At 41.4% G+C, this 26,778-nt stretch overlaps 1 long non-coding RNA gene across 1 annotated transcript; it reads right to left on the bottom strand.

Annotated features, from left to right (window-relative positions):
* Nucleotides 1-23,550: 23,550 nt before the first annotated feature.
* On the bottom strand, nt 23,551-26,192 carry LOC117044718. The gene is made up of 3 exons (XR_004426316.1): nt 26,085-26,192; nt 25,018-25,091; nt 23,551-24,071 (listed from the first exon to the last, which is right to left on the bottom strand). It is a non-coding gene; the product is annotated as an uncharacterized LOC117044718 (long non-coding RNA).
* Between the last annotated feature and the right edge of the window lie 586 nt (nt 26,193-26,778).

Raw genomic sequence — 26,778 nt, 5'->3', positions numbered from 1 at the left:
TAAAATATGAACAGCTTAGTCATACAATGATTACGGATGAAGTGCTATAGCAGCCATAGCTATAAACACTCCGGTGTTTATAGGGCAAATGGTACTCTCAGTGCCTTGGTTCTCTTTCTGTTAGAGAGAATATTAATAAGCTGCTTTAAAGGATTGTTTAACCAGGCTCAACCCTACTTAGCTTCAGCAGGCAGTGGCTACCTAAGCCATTACACCATCCACCTGCTGGTACTTTAAAGGATTGTTATGAAGATGCATTAGAGATACAGTAAACAACCTATTAAGGGCTAGATCAATTATAATAACAAGCAATGCCTACATTGTAACAAAACTGTTTAAAGGTTGGAAGCAAATAGTGCAATCTGCAGACATTAACAGATTCCAACGTCTGGACAATACTTAAGAGAATGTAATTCTGCAGTTCCTGCGTAGGCATGGAATTTGCAGCATGATCACTCAGTACCCTTCAAACTGCTGTTTCCAAGAGCAAATTCAGTGTGGAATAAGTAGAGCCTAGTCTGCTATCGGAGACCTCACATTTCAGACATATTTTGGGGTCTGTTGGTGAACTGGGAATGGAAACATGAAGTAAATAAATATCTGCACAATCCATTCTAATCTGAGATCAGAAAAGCAGGAAGATTTTTTCAGCCTCTGAAAAATCTGTTTCACCAACCACTGAAATGAATGGAGATAGTCATATAATCCTACAGACTTCAAAAGCCTTGAAACAAGGGTTTACTGACTCCATTTTCTCACCCACAAGTTCTCAGACCTCTTTCCATGATGAGAATGTAGATTATAATGAAAGACTAGAAACCGAGAAATAATATCTAACCCCATATCCAATAACAAGAGGATGCTAGCATGCTGAGTACAGATTTCTGCTTTTGTTCCTTAGCAGGCAAGACAGAATTCACAAGTACATTCAAAACATGTCACACATCTTTGCCTAGGGAAAGACATGTAGAGAAGGAATGTTTTATTCTCAATGCTCTTTCCTCCGTCAGCTTCCTGATTCTCCCCACCCCTGCATTACATGCGCTCCATAGTCTCCCAGATTAAGATAACACAGAAAATATAAGGTGCTCATTTACCTCAAAAATGGCACCTTAATGTGTGACAAGGCACAATACAACTGAAGTTAAGCATCTCTCATCCCACTGATTTCCTTGAAAGCAATATGCAACACCAGTGTATGAATGTTTATTCTGAAATTAGTCACATTAAATTCATCGGGACTTGCTCCTAAGTAAGTGTGCATAGGATTATAGCTTTAATCACATGGTTAAATATACAATTGAAACCAATGAACAGAATTGTTTTCTACCCTTGACATCAATAGAACTTAAGTAAGTCAATGGACTATGTTCTAACAGATTTGTCATGGCTTGGGCTTCTGTAGGCACCAGTACAATTCATCAGACTGAACTGTTGGGCATAGACATACCCTGTGAGTATGCCGTTCTGGGCTGCTATCTTATTTAGACTGAGCAGGGAGCATGCTCCTTTTCTATATTTTGTACTGTTCCAACCACACTGTATATGAAAAGATGAGTTTCAGTCTAGTCTTCTAGGTAATGCCATCCCTTAATGATTTCAGAGAATCTACAACCTGCCAGAGCGCTTTCATGGCAATGGTATCTGGTTGTAGAATACCTTTCTCCCTCCCCTGCCCAAAGTTTGGCCAATGCTAAGTATCTTTTGGCATGAGCTGAAGACCTATTCTGCCAGGCATTTAAAGTGGGCTCAGAATTCTTAAATAAGTCTTTTACACCATGCTCCAATTGGCAGGTTTCAAGGTTTTAATAAAGCACACACAAACACAAACACACAAACACACAAACACACACACACACACACACACACACACACACACACACACACACACCAGTAGATCCTAGAGAGCTGAAGTTGGCCCTGGTCTAAAAGGTAAGATTCTGGGCTGTTCAGGGCTGTTAATAAAAAAAACAGTATAGGCAAAGGAGGCAGGGTTAGTATTATTGGTGTTATACCGTGTATTTTGCGCTTTTATACTGTACACCACCCTGTGATCTTTGAATGAAGAGTGGTGTATAAATTTAATAAACAAGCAAACAAACAATTGGAGGATGTAGGGCTACATTGATCCCCCTGAAGTGTGTCAGCTGGTCTCCCAGTCGATAAACCAGAGACAATAAACTATACAGGAGTGGGAATGGCAGCCCACTTTGGGAGATGACAGACTACCTGCTATCCCTTCTTCAAAATGGGCCTCCCATAAAGCTAGTTGTTGACCGGGGCTCAAGGTCTTCAGCTATATGAGCAAGAAAAGATGCAATGTAAAAGTGGCAGCAAGTCACATACCAGGGCAATGTAGGGAAGGGAGATAAACAACATGGGATTGTATCCAATGTTAGTCAAACTCAAAGAATACCCACTGAAATTAATGGCCATGACTAAATTAGGACCATAATTGTTTAGTCGTTTATTCGTGTCCGACTCTTTGTGACCCCATGGACCAGAGCACGCCAGGCACTCCTGTCTTCCACTGCCTCCCGCAGTTTGGTGAAACTCGTGTTAGTAGCTTCAAGAACACTGTCCAACCATCTCATCCTCTGTCATCCCCTTCTTGTGCCCTCCATCTTTCCCAACATCAGGGTTTTTTCCAAGGAGTCTTCTCTTCTCATGAGGTGGCCAAAGTACTGGAGCCTCAACTTCAGGATCTGTCCTTCCATAATTACAATGGTTTTAGTCTGAGTAAAATGCACTAGGACTCAAACCACATCTGTTTGTCAACACAGGACTTTAAATCTCTACATATCTTATGTATAAAGGAGACTGCCATTATTATTCAAATAAGTTACTGCACAGCTTGGTTTAAAACACTGTAATTCATGGGTGTAACCCTAGACAGAGGGCCCCTGTAATTCTTTATGGCTTCAATAAAAGTAAGCAATTGATAATGAGTTATGAAGACTTACCCCTGGCATCCTTTTTTCATATTGACTGGAGCGGAGCAGGATGAGGGTACATCTGATGATGAAGGGTATTCCAGTCCACTTAGGCCACAATAATAAATGTGTGAGTCTTTACAGTGTCTCAGGCCTCTCTGTCACCCATGCTGCTACAGACTAACACAGCTACCTTTCTTGAAGTTGCCATCTGCAATACAGGGATAAGAATCCTGACCTACCTTACAAAGTTGTGATAAGAATGTATACAAAACACTTTGAACATTCCAAAGTGTTATATAAATGCTAAATAGGACTATTATTATTATTATTATTATTATTACTATTATTATTAGCCTCCAAGTGTTGTACCAAAGCCAATGAATAAAGTGGGGGCCAGTTCATTCAAGCCCAGCCACTTATTTTGGGGACTATTGCTGTTGTCACACTGGAATCTGGTTCTCTAGTGGTAAACCAGTTTTCTGGGTACGCCGCTATGGGCTCAGTCTAGTGATCCATTCAAGATTCACTCAGATGGTGGAGGCTGATGCCCATTCAGACTGGTAGAACAAAAGGCAGGAAGGTCAACAGTAGGTGGAGACAGAGCCAATGAAAAATGGAGCCAACTAATTCTGACTTTGTCCACTTCTTTCTCCCTGCCGAGTTCTACAAGGCAACACTGAGACTAAAGAGGAGAAAGCTGGCAGCTAGTTCCATGCCCCAGACTGGTTATAAGTAAGGAGGCAGGCAGGTGGGGGCTGGCTGAGGGCAGCTTAGTAAGGAAGCGCCCCACTTGTGCTAATGGATGAGACTTCATTCACAAGAAACAAACCTGACACAGGTTGCACTGTAGTTCACTGGGCCTGCATAACTTGCAGCCTCTGTGCTCCATAAGCATTGGGACTGATGCCAACATCAGCTTGGATAGAAAATTTTAATATAAATTAAGCAGCAAAAGCACCATCATCTTTACTTCTCTTTGATTTTTTTTAAAAAGACAATGACTCGAATCCCAAATCACTTTAATAACTGCTCTTTCCCCTCACAAATATTATTTGTTAAATTTATATCCCACCCTCACTCCCAAAGGAGCCCAATACTAACTTCAGCTTATTTTATTGCAAGGATCTTAATTTGTTTCCGTGTACATTATGACATGCACATTTTACAAACATAGTAGGTTTAAAGTCTTCTCCTACTGAATGAAATACAGTGGTTGGCATTTCCATCTGAAAATCCAGTAAATGTTTCCAGATTGCATTCCAACTTGTCTGGTAAAGTTTGCCAGACCGAATATAGTGTATCTTTGTGTGGTGTTAATGTGTTGAGCTTCTGGATTAGAAAATGCTTTCTGACAAATGAGTGCTTTTAGCATAATGTTTGTGCTATGAAATGGACAAGAGACAAAACAAATCTAGAATTGGTTTTCGCAATCTGATTATTGCTAAGATTATTTCTGTTCTGACTGATGAAGAATTCTGTGTAACTCAGAAACCTGCACACAGGGTTTGTGCCATCAATTGTACAACCTTGCTTACTCAATATTTATGAAGAGATAGATGAAACTGCTGCATCCTGAGTCAAATTATTATTATTATTATTATTATTATTATTATTATTATTATTATTCAGGGCTTTTTCAGCTAGAACTCACTGGAACTCAGTTCCAGCACCTCTCAGGTGGGAGCCACTGCCATTATTCTGACACCTTCTTTTCTAGAAAAATAGCACTATTGTTACTGTTGTTGTTGCTGTTGCTGTTGCTGCTGTTAATTTACACCCCACCTTTTCCCTGACACAAGGCAGTTTACAGACAAAAACAAGAACCACTAAAAACATAGAAAAATCAATCATTAAAATACAATTAAACATTGATACAATAAAAACTGTATGCATACGTAAAATCTATTTTTAAAATACTAATAATTAGAACAAAAACAGCATTGTATGAGAGATTAAATTAAAAGCAGTCAGTTCCCAAAAGTCTGTTGGAACAAGAAAGTCTTCATTGGCTGGTGGAAGGACAGCAAGGAGGGAGCCAGTCTAGCTTCTCATGAGAGGGAGTTCCAAAGTCTGGGAGCAGCCCCGAGAAGGCCCTCTCCCGTGTCCCCACCAAGCATGCTTGTGAGGGTGGAGGGGCTGACAGAGGGGCCTCCTCTGAAGATCTCAAAACCCAGGCAGGTTTGTTTGAGAGAATATGGTCCTTCAGATAGCTTGAACCTAAGCCATGTAGGGCTTTATAGATGATATCCAGCACTTTGAATTGTGGCCAGAAACAGACCAGTAGCCAGTATGCTCCCTATGACCAGCTCTGGTCAACCATCTGTCTGCAACTCTTTGAACCAGTTTAAGTTTCTGAGCACTTTTCAATGGCAGCGGCCCCCCATGTACATTAATCCAAACAGGATGTTACTTGGGCATGTGTTGCAGTGGTCAAACCAGACATCTCAAGGAACAGGTGCAGCTGATGCACTAGCTTTTTTCAAACAATTTTATTTTTTTTAAAAAACAAATACAAATGCAATAACCATTAAACACTTATCCAGCAGTACAGCTAAGGTTTGTTTTATCTGTTGTCTCTAGACATACACTTACACTCGTGGTCACTGCAGAGATCTGAGCATCCATGCCCAGGGCTGAGCTTAGGTGCCTGCCCAAACTGTCAACCTGTGTCTTTAGGGTGAGTGTTACACAGTGGCATGCAGCCAGTGGACTAGGGAAGCTAGGCTAGTCCCTTAAATGTTCCCCTGGTGCCTGTTTCCCAAAGCCTGGGAAGTTTTTGCTCGGCTTAGGGAGGTAAGCACGATGATTCAATGGGTCCAAGAGTCCTTCCACCTCCTTCTAAAAGCACGCCCAGCTTGGGGAAAGAGCCAGGAGGACTCCAGGATTCTGCCAAAAGCCTGGCGTCTCCTTCCCAAAGCCCATGAAGTTTCTGTCTGGCTTAGGGAGGGAGACACAATGCTCACACTTGCGGTACTAGCCCCCCACCAATCGCCTTCACAAACTGATGCCTCTGGCCCTAACTGTTCCCTTATGAAAAATTTCACCACCCACCACTGGAATTACACCACCCACCACAGGCTGAATCCCTGTTCCCCGTTCTGCCTTCTAACTGACCAAGAACACCTGTCTTGTCAAACCACTGGTCCATTTTGCGAAGGATTGTTGCCTCTGACTGGCAGTAGTTGTCAGGATGGGGTGGAACTGGAAATAGTTAGCTCTGTCTGCCATTGGCTAGGTCTGCATGTACTGTTGGCTCCTAACAGTCCGAGTGGGCACCAATCACTAGCTGACTGATCACAGGGTAGGGAACTCTTTTTACTACATTTGGAGCTGAAACTTATTTGTCAATGGGTGCCATGCCTTTGTGTCTTGCATGTGGAGAGCTGTTTGTTAATATTTCGCTACCTGTATCTCTTTAAGAGAAATCTTTCAGCATCAGGGGAGACCAAAAGTATAAACTTCAACTTCTTTTTTTGACTCGCTTTTGACTTTTCTCACATGAGGGAAACAGCTGTCAAAGGCTAGGAATGGCCTGAGATTGACTGTAGGCATTACTTTCTTCTCTTCCTTGAGGCAGCTCCTATTTCATATTTTATTAGATGAAATTCTCCTGTGTATCAAATCATTATCTAGACCCATAGGAAGTAGGAAATGCCACAATAGACGTTTTATAGGTAAGAACAGTAAAGTGGAAGGAGGCCAGGAACAATAAATTCTATTTTTTTCTCCTGCACTCAAGTTAACAGTGACACTCACCACCACACACTGCTACTGTACAACCTCCTTTCTTTTCAAGTTATGCAGAACTTGACAAAGAATGCATGGTGTATATCAACTACTGTATGTTTTGGTGGATTCCTTCCTACGCAGGGCTGCCATATTTGCAATCAGGAGACTGAGGTTATAGAATTAAAACAGGGATGAAGAACCTGGACTCACTCCAGCCACACAAAGCAGGACCGGCAAAAGGTGTCGCTGGAGAGAGGTATGGCCAGCTAAGTGACCTGGGGGTCCAATAGGGAGATCCCTGGATTTGAGGTTCCCCATCCCTGCTTTAAAATGATGGTCAGAATGAGACACACATCACCAGTGATTCTCCTGCTCAACCCTCCCTGGTTTCTGCCCACTCCAGACACACAACTGCTGTAGTAGGCACACTATGGTGTACACAGGGTTTGGACTGAGGGAAATGCTGGGACAGTTCACGCATGCACACACTACCCTTCGATGACTTGCAGCTGAATGTGTGAATAGATTCCACACATAAATATATTAAAAGACTCAGAAGTATCCATTTCTTTCTGTATGCATATGGCTTTTCATCCACTGAGGGCCTTCTGGCAGTTCCCTCACTGTAAGATGTGAAGCTACAGGGAACCAGGCAGAGGGCCTTCTCGGTAGTGGTGCCCGCCCTGTGGAACGCCCTCCCATCAGATGGCAAGGAAATAAACAACTACCTGACTTTTAGAAGACATCTGAAGGCAGCCCTGTTTAGGGAAGTTTTTAATGTTTGAAGTTTTATCACATTTTATTATTATTAATATTCTGCTGGGAGCCCCCCAGAGTGGCTGGAGAAACCCAGCCAGATGTGCGGGATATAAATATATTATTATTATTATTATTATTATTATTATTATTATTATTATTATTATTATTATTATTATTATTTCCATTGAAAAAATGAATGAGAAGAAAAGGTACAATTGAAAGTCCCGGATATAATACTGTAAAGAAAACATCAGGAAAGTAGATTCCACAAAAAGATGAAAGGGCAATATGTTCAACCTGTAAACAAATCTGTGTATCTTGAATTCCACAGCAAACCCTCTAAAACCACCTTTGAACTGAGGGAGATAAGTGCTAAACTATCTTTTAAGAGGAGACAGTTAAAAAGGAAAAAGCCAAACATTATCATTGAGCATATGTTGCCAAAATATAAAGCTGAGTTTGTTTAGACTGTTGAGTTTGATTTTGTTTCAGCTCTTTGGATCGTCACTAAATCTATATTTGGATTATCAGCCTTTTTACTCTGTGGTGGGTAGAGGCCTGCAGATGTTGAAGAAACTATTTCAAAAATGAGTTTTTCTCCGAAGCAAGCATTTGACTGACCAATGGCAGTCAATTACACTATTTGATTATCAGTTGAGAGGACAAATCCTGCCACATTAAAACCATGAGAGATCTGAACTTTCTTCAACAAATATGTTTGTTTCCAGATTTAGACTTCAATGGGAATGTTTGAACCAGACTGGTTTTTACACTTAAAATGCTGTTCCATTCCTGCTGAGGAAATACTTTTTCATTTTACCATAAACCATCACATGTTCAGGAAACAATTGATACTTGAAACTGTATTGCACAGAATTAAGTTCTCTCAGTCAGTCAGTTTTATTACGGCAAAAGCCAGCAGTAAATTAAGTTCTCTTCCTACCTGGCTACAGGTAAAACAAACAAGCAAGCTGGAACAAAACACCTGATCCTAAGAATATTTACACAAAAGTAAATTCTCCTGAGGGAAAGAGTCATGGAGAGAAAACTGGCCCGTGTACAATGTGAACATTGAAGCCAAGAAATTTATCCAGTGTCAGCAAGCCTCTACTCCCTTGTAAATAATCTTTATAAAAACAAGAACAGTTCCCAAAGTTCCCAAATAATCTTTCCATCTGAATGTATTTCATGTATAAAAAGATGAATTTAAAGAATTTGTCTTGCCAGTTGCATGCTCTGGTAGACAAGGGGAGGGGGAGCACACCATATGGCCACCATGTTGGACTCAACATTTCAGGCACTTTATCTTCAGGGAAGTGTTTTCTTACCTACCCACACAGGGCAGAACAGTCTTTGAATGGGTCTACTGTGTTGGCTTTCTCCTCTGCCAGTATCTTCCCTATTTCTCCTTTGCTGATTCAAAGGGCTGGAAATCAGGAGATCTGGTGTGTATTCTTCATTACAGGCAATGGTCTTTTTTATCACCTGAGGGCCATATGAAAACTCAGCTGTGTTTCCAGCGCTTTCTGTGTCATGCTGAGCCTCACACTGGAGCACAAGAAAGAGACAGTCAGCATCTGGTTACAAAACTTCACAGCCACCACTGAGAAATGCAGGCTGTGTTTTAGTTCTTTAGTGGCCTGTGCTCCCTTGGCACGAGCAGATGAGTCTATGTTTAGGGGCTTTCATTTAGATACTACTCAAAAGAAACGTCGGTTTAGAGGTTTGGCTCAGCTTGTGTCCATATCTAAATCTTATCCACTCATCCCACCCCCCCTCCCTCCACAAACCTCTCTGAAATGCAGCTGTCTAGCCAGCTGCTCCCACTAGTCCCCTTGCCTAGCTTATATTTGTCCTATTCCCCTCAATGCAACCTTTTCATCCTGTGCAAGCAATGTTTGACAGCAGGGAGGGGGCCCAGTTGTACTACTTGTATACAAATGTCCTCAGGGCTTCCCCCAGACGAACAATCCATGTCCACCTCCTCCCCCCACCAACTGCATTTCATTTGTGGTGCAATACTCCCCCATTTCCTCATTAATGCATTACTGATGTAGGTCAGGCGTGCAGAACTGGTAAGCTACTGACCCATCGTGGATGGTGCTGATGACCCACCATCTCAACAAACCTCTTATTTTCTGAGGGGGGAAAAAACCCAGAAGCATCAAGCACTTTGCAGGCTACAATTCATTGCTTGGTGAATATTAAGTCATGCAGGCCTGTTTCATGGCTGTGTCCTGTAGTACACACAGCCACTGGGAGAAGCTGAGGTACAGTAGAAGCTGAAACAGCTGCCTCAAGGGTTGCCTTTCCCGGAGAAAGGAAACCCGTGGCCCTCCAGATGTTGTTGAATGTCAACTTCCAACAGACCCAGCCAGATGTAGTAAGAAGCGCCCAGATAGATTTATTATCGATTTAAGGTGTTTATATACCATTTAATCATTAGGATTTCTAAGTGATATGCATAAAAATGAACCACACCAAGGATTAAACAGTAAAAACTCACCATAAAACCAAACACTACCTTAAAATACCTGATGGAATAATAAAGTCTTTGTTGTGCACCTCATGTTCAACAAGGAGGGTGCCTGCCTAATCTCAGTCATGATGGAGTTCCACAGGTTTGGACCCAGTCTATGAAATGCCTTTAGGTAAGGGCTACTGTTTGACACCACTATCCCCTCCCTGCAGACGAAATTAAACTTAAACCTACATTCATCATTGAAAAGGGCTCCAGTCAACGAGACTGCATCAGGTTCAAAAGGGCCATATGAATCACTCTGCCTTCAGGAGGCAACTTGCTCTTTTTACTATTAAGGAATGTTCCAAAATATCCTTATCTCATCCTCCCTATAACCCTGTGATGTCAGCCAGGCTACGCAAGCAACTGTGGTTTGCATAAGCAGAGATTTCCATCTGGTTTTCCAAACCTAACTCTAGCGACTGTGTGATGCTGGCCAAGGAAAAGCAGCAAGCTGAGTTGTTATGTTTTTTGTTTTCACTCTGGGTGAATTAACCAGGAATGAATCACTTTCCATTTTTGTTTCTATAATAATTAATGTAGATTAGAGCAACCACTCCAAGTTTTAAGATCACTTTCAAGACATTGTTTTTAAAATGTATGTTCAAGGAGGCAATTGAATATAAAAGCATGTGTGCACAGGTTTTGTTTATATCTCCCCATTATTTATTTTTTAACAAGTATCTTGTCAGTGAGAACAGGGTTTTAAAAAAACTCAGAGAGTATTCTCAAAAGGACTTATCACAGATTAGTTAGTCTTTAACATGCTTTACTGCCATCTGTTCCCACAAAGTGTGCCAAAGAGTTCCTCTCCTCAGCTATATAAAGTGTGCTTAAAGCAAGGAGTGAACTTTCTAAGCCATGTACTTTTTCTCACAAAGAGATAAAAAGTCAGAATTTTGAGGCATGCTGTATATTAAATGCTACGGTATGTATTTTGTAGCTTTTGAATAGGGGTTTTTCTTTTCCCCAGTTGTGGGTACATGGATTAGGAAACAATTGGGAGGCTGATTTTTTCTGACTTTGAAAATAGAAAGGGATGGTGACTCACTGCTAGTTACTGAGATGAGTTATGTGAACCTCTGAAGATTTTAGAGCAGGGGTAGCCAACTTAGTGCCCTCCAGATATTTTGGACTTGAACGCCCATAATCCCTGACCATTGGCATGCTTGCTGGGGCTGATGGGAGTTGGGAGTCCCCAGTTCTAAAGCCCAGCTGAGGAACCTGTGGTCTTCCAGATGTTGATGGACTCCACCAGCCCCTGCCAGCCTGCCCAATGGTCAATATGATGTAGCTCAGCAACATCCAGAGGGTCATAGGTTTCCCACTGCTGCTCTAAAGCCTCATATAGATTCTAAGAACTGCTATTAATTAATCTAAAATAAAGCTACAGAATCCAACCTATCACAGAGATCAGGGGAGCTCATCCCTAATATGTTTCAGAAGTATGACGAAAGTTTCTTGCTGCTTTGCTTTAAAATATACAAAAGGAATTCATCCGATACTCAAGCAGTCTTCTTAAATTGCACGGGTTACACATGCTGCTCAGAGAGGTCAGTTTTTTTGTCAGTACCACACATGCATGCATACAGCGGAAAGGAGTAGCCAAACCATTTTTCTTGGCACATGTTGTTGGGCCAAATGGATATTTTCCAAACTTTATTAATACAAGTAAGATGTTTTCCTAAAATAAAATAAATTTGTAAAGAAAACAATGAATGCAGCCATAAGAAAAATGCAAAGCCTGAAGCTTGCACACACACCACCAGATTGTGAAGATTGCTAGGAATTTCTAAACGAAGAGGCATAGGACACTTAACTAAATAATAAGGCTCTCTGCATTGTGGTGGTGATTAGGTGCAATACACTCCTCCATACACACAACCAGCCACTGTGGTATAATGGTTAAAGTGCAAGACTGGGACCTGGGAGACCAGGGTTCAAATCCTCACTCAGCCATGAAGCTCACTGGATGACCTTGGGCCAGTCACTCACACTTAGCTTATCCTACCTCACAAGGTTGTTGTGATAATTAAATCTGGAGGAGGAGAACTATGTACAGCACAATGAGCTCCTTGGAAGAAAGATGGGATACAAATGCAATCAAAAATAAATCACATGTGATATGAAAGCTCTGTACATTCCATCATTTTCCCACTCCTGTAATAAACAAACCATTCATGTCTGCCATCAAAATACATCTGCTTTCAAGAAATAAAATTCCTGCCGCTTTCAAAATGCCACATTGATTCCCAAAACATGCAACAATAATGAGTTCAGTCAACAACTTCCCATTAAGGAAGAGACATGCAAAATCAAAGATTGCATGAATCAACGATCACAGCTCTCTGACTTAGAAGAGAAAAGAGACAATCTTGAAAGGTGCTTCAGAAAACGGGAATGGGAGAGTAAGTTTAAATAAAGTACAAGGTTGGGCAGACCCACAAGAAATGTTTAACATTCCAGACTCTCCACAAAGGGCAGGTCAAGGAAAAGGGAATGAGTGGTTAGGATAGAGCACATGCCACAGATATTTTAAAAGTGCTGTTGAGCACAGTCCATCTGATCACACTGTAAACAGCCACAAGAAATAGAATGAGATTGGTTTAGAATGTGGTGAACGCTTTGGGTAAGTGCATATTGGCAAGACTGGATCAAACAATGGAAGGCAAGGAAGTTGAAATAACAGATGTTTGTTGAATACACAGTCTCAGATAGCAGGGAAAGCTGTGTGTGTCCTCCTGATCTCCAGATGTTTCAGAAATGACTAGCCTTCATTCCAGGTGAAATTCAGTCAAAACAAGAAACATGGGTTTATCACCATGTGCAGTTTTATGCATAGATCCTGAAATGAATTGTTTTTTAAAACTGAATAAAACAGCAATATATTTTGTACACAATTTATTATGGATTACATTTTGCTAGTAACCAACCCAGCTAAAGCTGGACACCCTGAATGTATAGATGGTGCCTCACTTCAAATCAAGTTCTCCCAAAATTTCATATGAACACCAATGGGAGCCAAATGCTCTCTTGGACCCCACAGGCAGGGAAGAATTGACCATTCAAGACTGGTCTGTACTCTTGCCAAGTTTCATAGCTCTATCACCATCACACATATATAATAGCCAATGTCTAGGTTCTGTCTCTTTGTCACATGCTGGCATGACAGGAGGATTGTGTGGTGCTCACCTACAAATCTAAAGTCACAACCAGCCAATAGCTGTGCTGATATATACATATACAAATGCACGTGCATTTAAAGAGAGAGCAATAGAGGCAACCACTCTCAAAGAGTGATAAATCAATAATACATGTTAGGACATTAGACAGGAAAATGCAAATTACCAGGAATGACAGCTGGTTACAGATGAGGCTCCTTTGATCTTTGCAGAAATGGTTATTAACTCACAGGGTCAGCTGCCAGACGTCTTTTGGCGACTGTGCCCACTCAGCCACCCACATAATAAATGGCCATTAAGCCACTTTGCTTACTAACCCTATTGGAAGAAACGTTCAAAAGAAATTTAAGTTCAAAGCAGCCTTCTGTTCCATTGAAGTCACTGACAAGCTTCTTCAAGTTAATGGAGGCAGAAATGCTGGTTTTGAACCAGTCCAACACGCCTCACTTCTGTCCACACTGCAGAACAAAGTGATCTGTCAAATGTCTTGGGAAGCATCTTTATCCCAACTGCGTTGCTTACACCAACACAATGGTTATTGCAGGCCGGCAAACTAAAATGGAAGGAAAGTTTCCAATAGCAAAATCAATGCAAAGTAAATATGAAAATGTAAAATTCACTTTCCCTCAGCTGAAAACAACAACACTACTGTCAAATGAACTATGCATACTATAAGAGAAGGGGTTCCCCAATTGTGGTCCATGGGTCAATTCATTCAGGTGGTCCATAGCGTGTCTGTAAAAATACAACTGAAAATCATGCATCATCTATCACAGCACATTACAATTGCTACAACAGACAAAAGAATTATTAAGTTGTCGATCATATCCCTCAGCAATTTTCAAGTGGTCTGGCAGGGGGAGCTTTGGGAACCACTACTATGCAGCAGAGTTTCAGTAAAAAATTAAGGATGAGGATGATTTTTTAAATTAGATTTATATCACAGCTTTCCTCCAGGGGGCTCAAGGTGGCATGCATCATTCTCTTTCTTCATTTTATCCCCATAACCACCCTGCGAGGTAGGCTAAGCTAAGAGACAGTGATTGTCCCAAGCTGAGCCCTAGTCTTCCAGGCCCTGTTCCAGCCCTCTAACCACCGTGTCACACTGGCTTCTGGTTTAACAACTCTCTGTACCCTTGGAAAACCATCTATGCAACAAGAATACAGTGTTCCTTCTAAGCTTACCACTACGCAGCATGAGGCCTCATCTACACTTTGCTTGCCCCACCACTTTCCACCAGGAAAACCTGCCTTGTTACTGCTGAATCAGAGCAAATGTCAAACGGGGTTTTCTCCAGATTGACATTTGCTCAGATTTAGCACTAAAAAGCGAGTTTTCTGGGGGAAAGTGGCAAGGCAAAACCGTTTGGACCCGTGCCTCAGACCTGTGCTTTCTAGGCATGGGGCAAACAGAAGTATGGACAAGACCATGACTAAACCCTTTTTGAACCAGAAGCTTCCCAACTATGGGAAATTTATAAACGTAAGAACTACCAAGTAAATTATATTACTGCAGATGGATTAAGAAGACAGGTATCTGCATGATTACAGCATCCACTATTGCTTGACGAGTGGTTACTTGAACCCCAACCTTTCTCTGCATCTATTTCAAGCAGGCATCAAAAAGAGTACAGCGAAGATGCCTGTCTGGTGCCAACAGGCAGGGAGTTCCAAAGTGTAGGTGCTGCCACACTAAAAGATCAATTTCCATAATAGTGTGGAACGAGTATTATGTGGTGCCAGTAACAGTGTCAGTTCCACAGCATCAACCTATAGTTTCAGAATGGTACCTGCTCAGACACGAAGTTCATGTGACCCTGTACCAGCTGCTATCTCTCAGATTTACCTACCTCACCTGGTTGTTGTGAGGATAAAATACACGGGATGAGAACTATATACACTGCTTTGAGCTCCTTTAGAGTTTATTTGTACACCACTCTTTCACATATTTATAAATGTAATAAATAAGTGAAATAAATACTGCTGCTGCTGCTGCTTGGCAAGGGACGAGAGCATTAGGCAGCAGGTGAGAATGCTAGCATTTCATTGAACTCATGAGCTCCTAAACCCAAAATATACCTCTGATCTAAACCTGAACACTTTGACATCTTCAGTTTGGACAGGTTGTGGCTTCAAAATTCTAGGGTAGAATCATATTTGCAGTCATTTGGGTGTAACAGCTAAGGCCATGCATGCCTAACCCTACACAGTCATAATTTGATGGTAAAGGTTCTTTTGTAGCCTAACAGTCATGAATTTCAATTATACACACACCTGTTAAATTGCTATATACAATCTGATCCAAAATAAGCCAGGCTGAAACACTGTATTCTGAATGGGATATTTAAGCAATCTGGGCAAGCAATGTTGCTTACTTTAACATTGACACTTTCCAAAACTTTATCCGGCAATGGAACAGCCAGCTTCTCCTGCCTACAGAAATATTTATGGCAGAGTAGAGAATATATGAGAGGAAGGAAGCAGAATTGCAGAAGGCATAGCCCAATACCATGCAACTCTTCTCAGAAGTCAGTCACGCAGATAATTAGTGGCACTCACTCCCAAGTATGAGCGCCTACACAAAAGGCCTGCTTTTTTATTATTATTCAAAAGAAGTGTTTGCAGTTGGTCATAAAATGGCTGTCTCGCTATTGTGATAAGGATCAAGACAGTGTGTACAGTATCTGGAAAAAAATATATATTTAAAAACCACAGACCTCTGCAGCCTACAATTACTTTACAGCCTCTATGAAGAATTAGGTTACTCGTTATCTCCATTTTCAAGTCCTGGTCTGCCGCTGTCAAAAAACTTGCTAGTGTTGAAACGGTTTACAGAAAATACACTGATAAATATTCTGTCCTTCTGAAAAGGGTGATGGTTTTAGCTAGACGTCAGTCCTTCAGGTCACAGAAGATTCCATCTTCGGTGAGAATGGTTTTTTTTTTTTTTTTAAGCGCTGCTTTATATCTTGATCCAGTAAGATAAGCAAACATGCATCTAGTCTGTTCAATAGGTGAATAATCCTATAATTTAGCTGGGGTGACTCATTGGTTTCATGATGGGTAACAACTGGGACCTTAAGGCAATGTCTCTTCAACTGAGCATGCTTTCAAATGAAGCCTGGTATATGTTCCATTCCTTAGCCTGCCATCTCTCTCTTTCTTACCCCCACCCACGCACATTCCTTCTGCACGTCACTCTGTACTTCTTATTTTTGAACTCTCACAAAGAGTAGGAAAAAATCAAGCTAAGACATAGAGCTGTCATGTTCAGTATTTGCAATAGCCGTTCTACATTGTTGTTAGACAATGGTCTTGCTGGAGCTCTGGCGGTATAAAAACATTTGAGACTGAGTACATGAAAAGACCCTGATGTTGGGAAAGATGGAGGGCACAAGGAGCAGGGGACGACAGAGGATGAGATGGTTGGACAGTGTTCTCGAAGCGACTAGCATGAGTTTGGCAAAACTGCGGGAGGCAGTGGAGGATAGGGGTGCCTAGTGTGCTCTGGTCCATGGGGTCACGAAGAGTCGGACACAACTGAACGACAACAACATGTCTATACCACAAGTATTTAAACGGGTTTAACAAATGTTCCCTGTCCCCAAGAAATTGTCATTTTATGGGGGTCTCAAGGGAATCCTTGACATCCTAATCAGATTACAGTTCCCAGAATTCCTTGGATTAGCCACAATATGGCTGCCCCTTCCCATGATAGGCCCTTGTCTCATCCCTACTGCAAAGCTGTTCTGAAGATGGAAGACCATCTAGAACTGCGCGCTAAGCAGTGCAGACAGCTCAAACATTTGGAAGAGGAAATCACAGACACCCTCCTTATGAAAGCAGAAGACACTCCTGCTTGAGCTACGGTCTCTCTGCATCCAAACCAGCTTGTTTGTGCGATGTACTTTACAATCCTCTTGCATCACCATTCCAACATCCTAATTATCCTTTCCTTTTTAAAGATGTTTAGATGAAGTCTGAGGAGTAAAAGGGCTTCCTAGAGCCAAAGGAGGCCCACATAGTTCAACATCCTGGTCTCACAGTGGCCAACCAGCTGCCTATGGGAGGCACGCAAGCAGGACCTAAGTGAAACAGCTTCTGTTGTCTTTTCAGTGCATCTGAGGCAGAAAGGGCTAAAGGTGAAAGGACCTCTCTCAAGATCAACTTTCTATAGTGAGAGAACCAAGCCTACTGTCAACATCCATTTGACAGAGTCCTAGTTTTAGTGGGCAGCATATGATGGTCACTCTGTGGCTGGGCTATACCATTTCTGACTACAATTGAGATTTACACCTCACACCCCAATACCCCGATTAATATTTCAATTAATAGAAAATTGGCATGACAGGGGAAAGGCCAGGCTAGAATAATTCTTCTCAACATATATCTTTCTGTGTGCAGGGATTTATTATTATTTTTCAGAAGAGCATTCCATCATTTGAACTTCAACTGCAGTATGATGTGGTACAGTCCCAACATAGGCTTATCATTTCATTTGCTGCTTGCAAGACCTAAATTAAAAGTGGAGTAGGACTACAATCGTACAGTCAGGCACCATGTCTGCCTAGATCAGAACCCATTCCAAGGTTGAAAGATAAACCTATATCAGATAAAATTCACATTGGGCAAAAAGCCAGGACACCACACCAGGTCTCAACGGATTATGCCAAAGGCAGACAAATTAAGTGCATGTACCAGGAAAAATGGAACAGATAAGACCAGGGGTGCTGAAGATTAGACTAGAAACAGGAAGACAAATATTCCAGTGTCTTGGGCAGCTAGCCAATAGTCCTGCTGGTTGTTTGGACATAATAAGCATACATAGTACCAAGACTTACCTGCTGGCCAAAGAAAAGAAAGGCATGCACTGGACAGTGTGGTAGCCATACTGCCGTGCTGCTTCTTTAGAGTTAAAAGCAAATAGAGGCATTAACCAATAAGCTGAAACTGACACGGGGACAAATAGAAGAAGACGCCTTCACCCCGGTATGGCTCCCCTTTATCACACACACAGCTCAACAAGACAATGACAAAAAATCCACCAACAGCATACAAATCAATATGGCTACCCTGATCCAAAACACACACACACCTCACTCACACATGAAAACAAAGACCACCACAGCCAATCACAAATGGACAACCACACCCTAGGCCAACCCCAACCTCTCTCATCACCAAAGGAACACAAGCGAACAACAGAGAACCTGCACAAGCAACGCTGACATCAAACCCTACATATATTAAGTAAAATAGAAACATCGTCACCCGACCCCACCCCCACGCATCCTCCCACCCCTCTCCACCTCTATCCCCCTTTACTTCCTAATGTCTCAACAAATGAAAATGATTTGTAAATATGTTACATGGAAAAAATACGAGAGACATTGCACATACTTTTGTAAATCAAGAAAATCTTTAATAAAAAACACATTAAAAAACCCACAAATAGAGGCTTTAAGCCATTTTCACTAGCGACACTTACACCAGGGTTGTGGGTGGTGGGTTTTGTGTATGCACACCTGGTGTCCATAACTCATATGTAAAAACTACATTGCCTGAAATATATATTTTTAAAATGTGTCATATGAACCAATAGCTAGTCAGGGTGGGCAGGTTCACCCTAGTACCTGGGTAGAGTCTTCACTGGCTAGAGACATAATCAAATCTGTTGCTCACCAGGTAGGGCAGCTGTGAGTTCATTATTCTAGGTGTGGTTTTTGATGGTGACATGAAAGTCTGACACTAATGACCCAATTTGCATTTTTAAATTATTAGACAAAGACAAATTGGGTTCCTCAATGACAACAAATTGCACAGAAATACCAGCATACATGTTGTCATATATAAAATGGACAGCTTTAAATACAACAAAACAACCCAAAATGTCACCATACTGAAATGTGAGCAAGACTGTTCTACATCTACCGTAAAACTCACCCTGCAAAAGTCTCATTGCAACTTGTTGTTTTGTTACCAGCTAGTACAGTGACGAGGCAGCTACGGCCCTCCAGATGTTGAACTACAGCTGCCATCATCCCTATGCATTGGCTATGCTGGTTTGGGTGGCTGGGAATTGTGGTTCAACAACATCTGGAGGGCCACCGGTTCCCCATTCCTTATCTAGTACCACAATTATCAAGAATATTACAAGCAGAATTCAGAAACAAATCCTCAAGGATATTTCATGGCATCCTATCTTTCACGATGTCTAAACAGGGAATAATTACACACTTTCAAATTGAACAAACAAACACAAAAACCCAGGGTAGTTCGGGATATTTTTCTTCTTCTCTGTAGAATTCTAAGTATCACTATATATCCACATACGAAATCTGTGATGAAGTGTGGCTTCTTGGGTTTTGATATGTGTGCACACTGAACATTTACAAGCACCACCCATAACTATTTTAGTTTCTGAAAAGCTAACCCTGTGATTATCTACTGCCTGTGCAAGTCATAACAGCAGGGCAAACTCAACACATGTGCAAATAAAGGGATGCAATAATGAAACTACTCTCTCTCTCTCTCTCTCTCTCTCTCTCCCCTTGACAGGTTTATCAATTGTTTGGAAAGTCAGCAAATTAAGTTTCAGTGCAAAAAACATATGAAAAAAATGAAGCCCAGAAAACCTACAAAAAGAAAAAAAAAACATTTTAAACTAAAGCTGATTGATTTACTATTCCACTCATCATTCTCATACAATGAGATCATGTTTAAATGGTGACAAATTCTTCATGTTTAGAGCATGTTCTTCAAGCTTGCTTAGCAGCAACTGGGGATAAGAAACCTGGGACTCTCCAGATGTTGCTGAACTCCAGTTCCCATCAGCCCCAGGCAGTGTGGCCAATGGCCAGGGTCGATGGTTGTGAATTTGTCTGGGTTTTATTGTCTTATCTTTCTGTAAACTGCTTTGAGGCTTTTTTTTTTTTTACAATCATGCAGGGTGTATATCTTATGAAATAAACAATAAAAATGATAAAACTGCACCAGTTACCAATTTGCTACTGAGCCAAATTTAAGATTCTTTTCTAGAGAGCCAGTGTGGTGTAGTTGTTAAGAGTGGTAGACTCGTAATCTGGTGAACCGGGTTCACGTCTCTGCTCCTCCACATGCAGCTGCTGGGTGACCTTGGGATAGTCACACTTCTTTGAAGTCTCTCAGCCCCACTCACCTCACAGAGTGTTAGTTGTGGGGAAGAAAGGGAAAGGAGAATGTTAGCTGCTTTGAGACTCCTTAGGGTAGTGATAAAGCGGGATATCATCAAAGCCAAACTCTTCATCATCATCATCATCATCTAGATGTACAGAATCCTAAACAACCTAGGACTGGATACTTGAAGGAATGCCTTCTTATGTATAAGCCAGTCTATGCAAAGATCCTTTGATGGGGCCCTCCTGCTTGTGCCACAACCTGCTTCAATCTGGCTTGTGACAATCCAGAGGAAGGCCCTTTCCATTACAAAGTGAATAAATAACATTTGGGGGCATGGAGGACCCAAACCAAATATCACATATAATATCTTGATACAGGAGCATCTATTTTCAATATTTCTACATAAGCAAAGGAAGATTGTTTCTCATCTTGTTTGCTCAACTGATGGAAAACACGCTGCACATTTCAGCCACAAGCCTCTCTTGAGGGGGACAGAATTCATTCCAAACCGAAGAGCTGTTGCTTTTAAATCACTGGAATCTTCCTGGAAGATTGTCTCCATAAGGTCTATTATAGACACAAGATCTATTTTCCTGGAAAATCTTAGTCGTAAAGTTTATTAAGTTGAAGACCCTTTTAACAATTTAGTTTACATGGATTTCATTTATGAGGCAAGTGGCTCGTAATGAAGAATTATCTAAACTGACTTTAAAATTACCTACTCTCTTAAAAATACCTCGCTTGTAATTAAATTGCCCAAACAAGTTTAGGCTGACTGGACTGTGGTTGCCTATAAAGCTGTACTTTTAAACCTCATGCTTTGGCTGATTTACAGCTTTCAACACAACATTACAGATTTATTTAATTGTATCTCCTCCAAAAATTATCCTCTGTACACATTTTTTCTACTACTCAGGAATGGCAGAGGTCAAAAAAAATGGAGGGATGGACAGAGATGACCCTACACATTTTAATGCCTCAGGCAGAAGGTTCAAGGGAGCTTTCTCAGTGGTGGTAAAACATATAATAAACTCAATAACTGATAATTTGCTGGCCTTTGGTAGCCTGAGATCTGCCACCTGAGGTGGGAACCTCAGTCTGCTTAATAGTAGGAGCTGCCCCAAGGCCTGACATTAGAAGAAACAAAGAAGCAATGCATCCCAATAGGAAGAAACAGATAATGAATCATATGTGATGGTGAGTGAGGTGTTGAAGGAGGGACAGTAGCTCCGCATTTGGGCTTGGGTGCCAGCATTCACCGAGGGCTCACCACACCAACCTTTGCTCTGTGCTTTCTAGGTGCAGGTCCAAGCTTTCCAGGCACATGACAGAGCCATCGTCCCCCCGCAACACTTTCCCCAGGGAACACATGTTTTACCTTTGAGTAGGAGCAAACAGTAATTCATGGAAAATCTGACTGCTGATTGAACTACCATTGGCTATCCTCACCTGGTTTAGCTGGCCAGTCGAAGCCATTCCTGTGGTGTGGCCGCTGTCTCATGTTGACAGCTTCTAGGAGCCAAAGATGAGAGCTGAGTGCGGACCAAAGGTGGACATACTACCCCAGAAGGAGCATGACATTTCCCCCACTCCTCCCCTAACACCCCATACAGTCCAGTAACACCTGGAGGGCAACACGTTGAGTTTCTGCTCTGTTCTTTGTAGATATGGTTAACAAATGATTACTCAAACTCCTTCAATCCAATTTCCTCCAAATGTTTTGAACTATACAGCCAATGGGCAGGGATGATGGAGGTTGTAGTCCTACAACATATGGAGGGCTTTCGGTTAGGGAAGGCTGTGGTTACTGAATTGCAGATAACGTTTTGCTTGCCAGTGAAACATTAATGCAAGCCCAACATTGCCAAAAGTGGGGGGAAGCCCCCATCCTTCAACTCATAAAATTCAGATTACATCTATTCCCCCTGCCATTCATAAACAACTATTCTACATAGCATACTGGAGCAATACCCAGTCTTTCCCTGCAGAAAATCTTATTGTTTCCGGTAAGTTATTCTCTGCTTTGCCCCACTTACCCAGAGGTAAGGGATCTACACACCACTCATTCTGCATTGAAGAGACATTAAGAAAAGAAAGAAATCCACAACACAGGTGTCATTTCAGGCACATTTCCAATGTTTTGAACATTTGAGACATTCATCTTAAAACCCATGCACTGAAGTTCTAGACAGAAGTAAAGGGAGTCAAAGTCTGCAGAAAAGTTAGTTTTGGCAAAATTAGAAATGAAAACAAAATGTTAACGAAATGCAGATGGGTTCATCTGTCAATATAAAAGAAATTGCAGGAGGTTTCCCCCCCTACTTCTAATATGATGTGGGGGGTGAGCGACCCACTGCTCCATGGCATGACACTTCATCAAAACTCAATGACCAGGAATTCTGTGTTTAATGCATAGCTGTGATGTAAATCTAGATGTAGCATATAATGAAAATAGTTGTGATCTCAATGCAGCCACACATATTGAATGTAATACTTGTTAGCAAATTGGTATGAATATTTCAAAAACTCTAGGATCAGATTGCAAACATGTACACACAACTATTATCTGAAGCATTATAGCAAAATTAAAATGTGGTTGGCATAATGCACTACAGATACAAATCACACCTTGTATGTAAACAAGGACAGGGACTTTTTAAATGTGTGTGGGTAGAAGAATGTAGTTTTATTCCTCCCCCTCCCTACTGTTGTGTGTTGCCTTAAGCACAGTATGAATGTGATGAAGAAGACTGCAATCCTGTATCTTGGAGCAAGCCCCATTGAGATTCTGAGTAGACATTTATAAGATTTAAATTTCATGCATTTTCTTATTCAACAGATTTTCAAAACACCTTTCAGAAAAATTAACTTTCCAAGGTGGTTTACAAAAATAAATAAAGTAGGCAAAACAAAACAAAAAAATACGCAATAAATTAGTAAGATTTTTAACACAGTAAAATAACAAAAACAAAATATCAAAATAATAGCAGCAAATAAAACTATCAGCAACAGATAAAACAGCTAGATTAAAATAGCAGCAGCAGGTGGGGGGAAATGAAGACACAGCACCCTAAATCATCCACATGTCAGCTGCAATAAAAAGGTCTCCAGAACCTCCTGAAGGTCAAAAAAGAGGGAGCCCTGGGAAGTGTATTTAGCAGACACTGGGTAGCCAAGATCTGACTTATCTAGACAAGGCTGCAGTTGTGAAGCCGCCATAGTTAGCAAACTGTCCTCCTGGCCACTGAACACCTATGCCTCCACAGGGAGCACAGAGTCCAGGAGTTCTCCCCAACTGCATCCTTGCCCCTTTAGGGCAAGGGTGGAGAACTGGATTCGGATGGTGGGCTGGATCCAGAACTTCTCCACCTTTGTGGAACACTTCTGACAAGTGGACAGAGTTGCCCACCTGTTGATCTCCCGAGTTGCATGACCTCAGATGATTCAACTTCAAAGGAAGGAATTGAGAGCACAAACAAGGGTTTCTCCTTACACCTGGAGGAGGCTATGGAATTGCAGGAAGTGAGAAATTCCTGCTAACACGCAGAACCAGAGATGCTGTCACAATACCATTTTAGTGGTTTGAATGCAAAGAGGTTGTTTCCCGCTGCTTCAAGTCTTTTTCTGACATCCCTATACACACCAGAAAGAGGATGGGGATGTCCTCACCTGATTTGTTTCTTGAACAACAATTCACTGAGGCTGTCATCTGCACATGCTCAATGGCTGTCTTTAATGTGTATACCTCAGCTTAACCATGGCTTCTATTTTCCAACAGGATGGAAGCTGGTTTCAGAGATGACATGGCATAGAGGAAGAGAGACTCAGGAAACTAAGCGCAGGGGAGGGGTATTAAAGTAAGAAGGTGCAAATTGGAAAAGCCTGGGAGGAAACAGCAGAGTGGCAGGGAGACTTCCCATATACTTTTCAAAATCCTGCTGGTTGCTACACAGCTATGAAGTGCACATCTCCCTATTGCAAATATGAATACTGCACTGTTTAAAGTGACTGGATGCATAAAAACTGACTGCTTTTGGAAATAAAGCATTGTCAAGGCCTGTAAGTTTAATTAAAGATTTACTTGCAGAACTTTCTTCAAAACTGAACAAAAAACATCAAAGATACACCCAAATAATTCCATACAATATTTTGTGTTGTCCAGCACAGGATCAGCATCTTAGAAATAAAATATAATTCCAAACAGACCTAAAAGTGAAGCTCTCTCCTTACATCCTCCTGGAGCTGTTTTCCTGGAGAGCTTCATTTACATCCTTACTCTCACAGAAGCTGGGAACCTAAGGCAACTACCGGTACCTTTCAAAATGGAGATTTGCAACCAAACAGCCTCCCATGTGATCTAAAGTTAATCATTCACATGCTAGCTACTAGAGAACTACAATAGTTTATTATCAACCCAATAAGGAGCTCAGAGACCACTACTTGCTGTTCTTCAGCTTGAATGGAATCTTCCAATGTTAAACGTTTTCAGCAATACACATAGCCATTTTCCATTTTGGTGTCAATTAAATAATTAACACTTCTTTCATCTCTGCTTTTTGCAGGGAGACCAGATGTAACGTGGAAGATGATTGGATCACCTGATCCCCCCCCATATACCAACATACCTGGCACACAGTAAGATATCCATGTGCGAGAGGAAGCTCTTGTTCTCATTGTTTTACATGTTATATGAATTGCAGGTTATAGGAATTGATTTTTGTGGGGTACTTACTGATATTGTTGAGTTTTGGAGGGAGTCAGTCTGAATGATGCTCTGAGTCCTTTCCAATTCTTGGGATCCTGTAACTATGGAGGTAGTATGTATAACAGCAAGCTTGCTAACCCAGTTCCTTTATTAAGGTATTGACTTTGGCTAGTTAAGCACCATGATTAGCATACCCCACAAAATTACCCCATGCTTCCCCACCCCTCCGCTAGCTGCAATGCAGCAAAGCAATAGCTGGACTTGCCTATGTGTGAGCTGGAAGCAAGCTAGAAGTTGAAGACAGAGAGACATGTCTTGCTCTGTGCTGGATCTAAAACTGTGACTAATGGAAAAGCAATGCTGTGAGCACCTCCATCTTATGCTCAGGGTGTTAATGCTGTGAGCACCTCCATCTTATGCTCAGGTTGCATTTATTTTTAAATAAACCCATACATCCTAAAGGCACCACAGCCTCCGCTGAGCTTCATTCCCAGGAAACTGAATCCTGGATACCCCTTGGAACCCCTGGAGTCTCTCACTGCTCAGAGACTGGGGTAGGGATTAACAATATTGTGATTTTTTCCCCCAAGTTGTTTCTACCTGCTCATCTGATAAGCTGTCAGGCACTTGGGGCCCAATTATGTAGAAAAGTGGCAAACAAATAAACAGATGATGGGCAGAACAGGAGTTCTGGGGGAAGAGGATTGGAATCCTTCCTGCCATACCATTTCCTTGATTTAAATTACCCCTCTCCCCAGCAGCGTTCCCTCCTTTAGTTAAAAAACGACAGGGCCTCTATGTGGTTCTTTGCGAAAGAGATGCTTGGCAAAGAGTTGGGACTCTCAGAATGTAGAGAAAATTTAGACGGGAGTCAGATTCCAAAAGGTTTAAGAAAAGTAGCCTTGCATATACTTCAACACCTTGGTGTTTGCAAAATTCCATTTGGTTCCTGCTTATTTTGTTATTGTCTGATGTGTATATTTTGGATTTTCCCTTTTATTCAGCTTGAAAATCTGTGGACCAGATTTTCTGCTTTCCATGTTTACATGTGGGCAAGGCGGGGGGGGGGGGGATGGATACTACTGCAGGCCTACCTTCTAGCCTTCTTTATCTCTCCGCATCTGGAAAGCAGGAAGGACTTGGTCAAATGTCAGTGAAAGGAAAGCTTCTTGAGGGGACACTGTTGAATCAAGTATATCCTGGTCTCCATTTTTAGAAAGAAAGAAAGAAAGAAAGAAAGAAAGAACGCTTAAAGATGTGCACAAAACATTTCATATGGGAAGCAGTGAGTCCAACACACATTTCCTTTTCACTGATTTTTAAACAAAATAAAAGCAAGAGTTGAGGGATTCCCAGAAGACTCATCTGCAACCGTCTCAAAGCCCAGAATCTGAGCTTCCTGCAGGGCTCTAAGAAAACCAAGATTTGTATCTAGAGTTCCAGATTTGAGTCCATATTTGGCAGGAGAGGAATAACATGCTGGCTGCACACTGCAAAAACAAGTGAGAGTAAGAAAAGCAAGTACTTGCTTGAAAGAAACATGTTGCAAGGCATGTGAAACAAGGGCAGATTGTATAGCCTTCAGTAGCACCTGTAAATTACAAAAACAAACATTTTTCACATTAGAGGACTGACGATTAGAGCAGGCAAAAGGTACATATACCTATTTGGGCTATTAATTTATAATTGTATTGACATTTTTGTGGATTTATTATCTCTTGATGCATGCTATATTTTTAGAGTTCAAACCTGAGACCTTTTTTAGATATCAAACCTGAGACCTTTAAG

This window comes from Lacerta agilis, chromosome 3 (genome assembly GCF_009819535.1).
Source record: "Lacerta agilis isolate rLacAgi1 chromosome 3, rLacAgi1.pri, whole genome shotgun sequence".
NCBI lineage: Eukaryota > Metazoa > Chordata > Lepidosauria > Squamata > Lacertidae > Lacerta > Lacerta agilis.
Note: the sequence above shows the minus strand (reverse complement) of the source record. Positions and strands in the feature narration are given on the sequence as shown.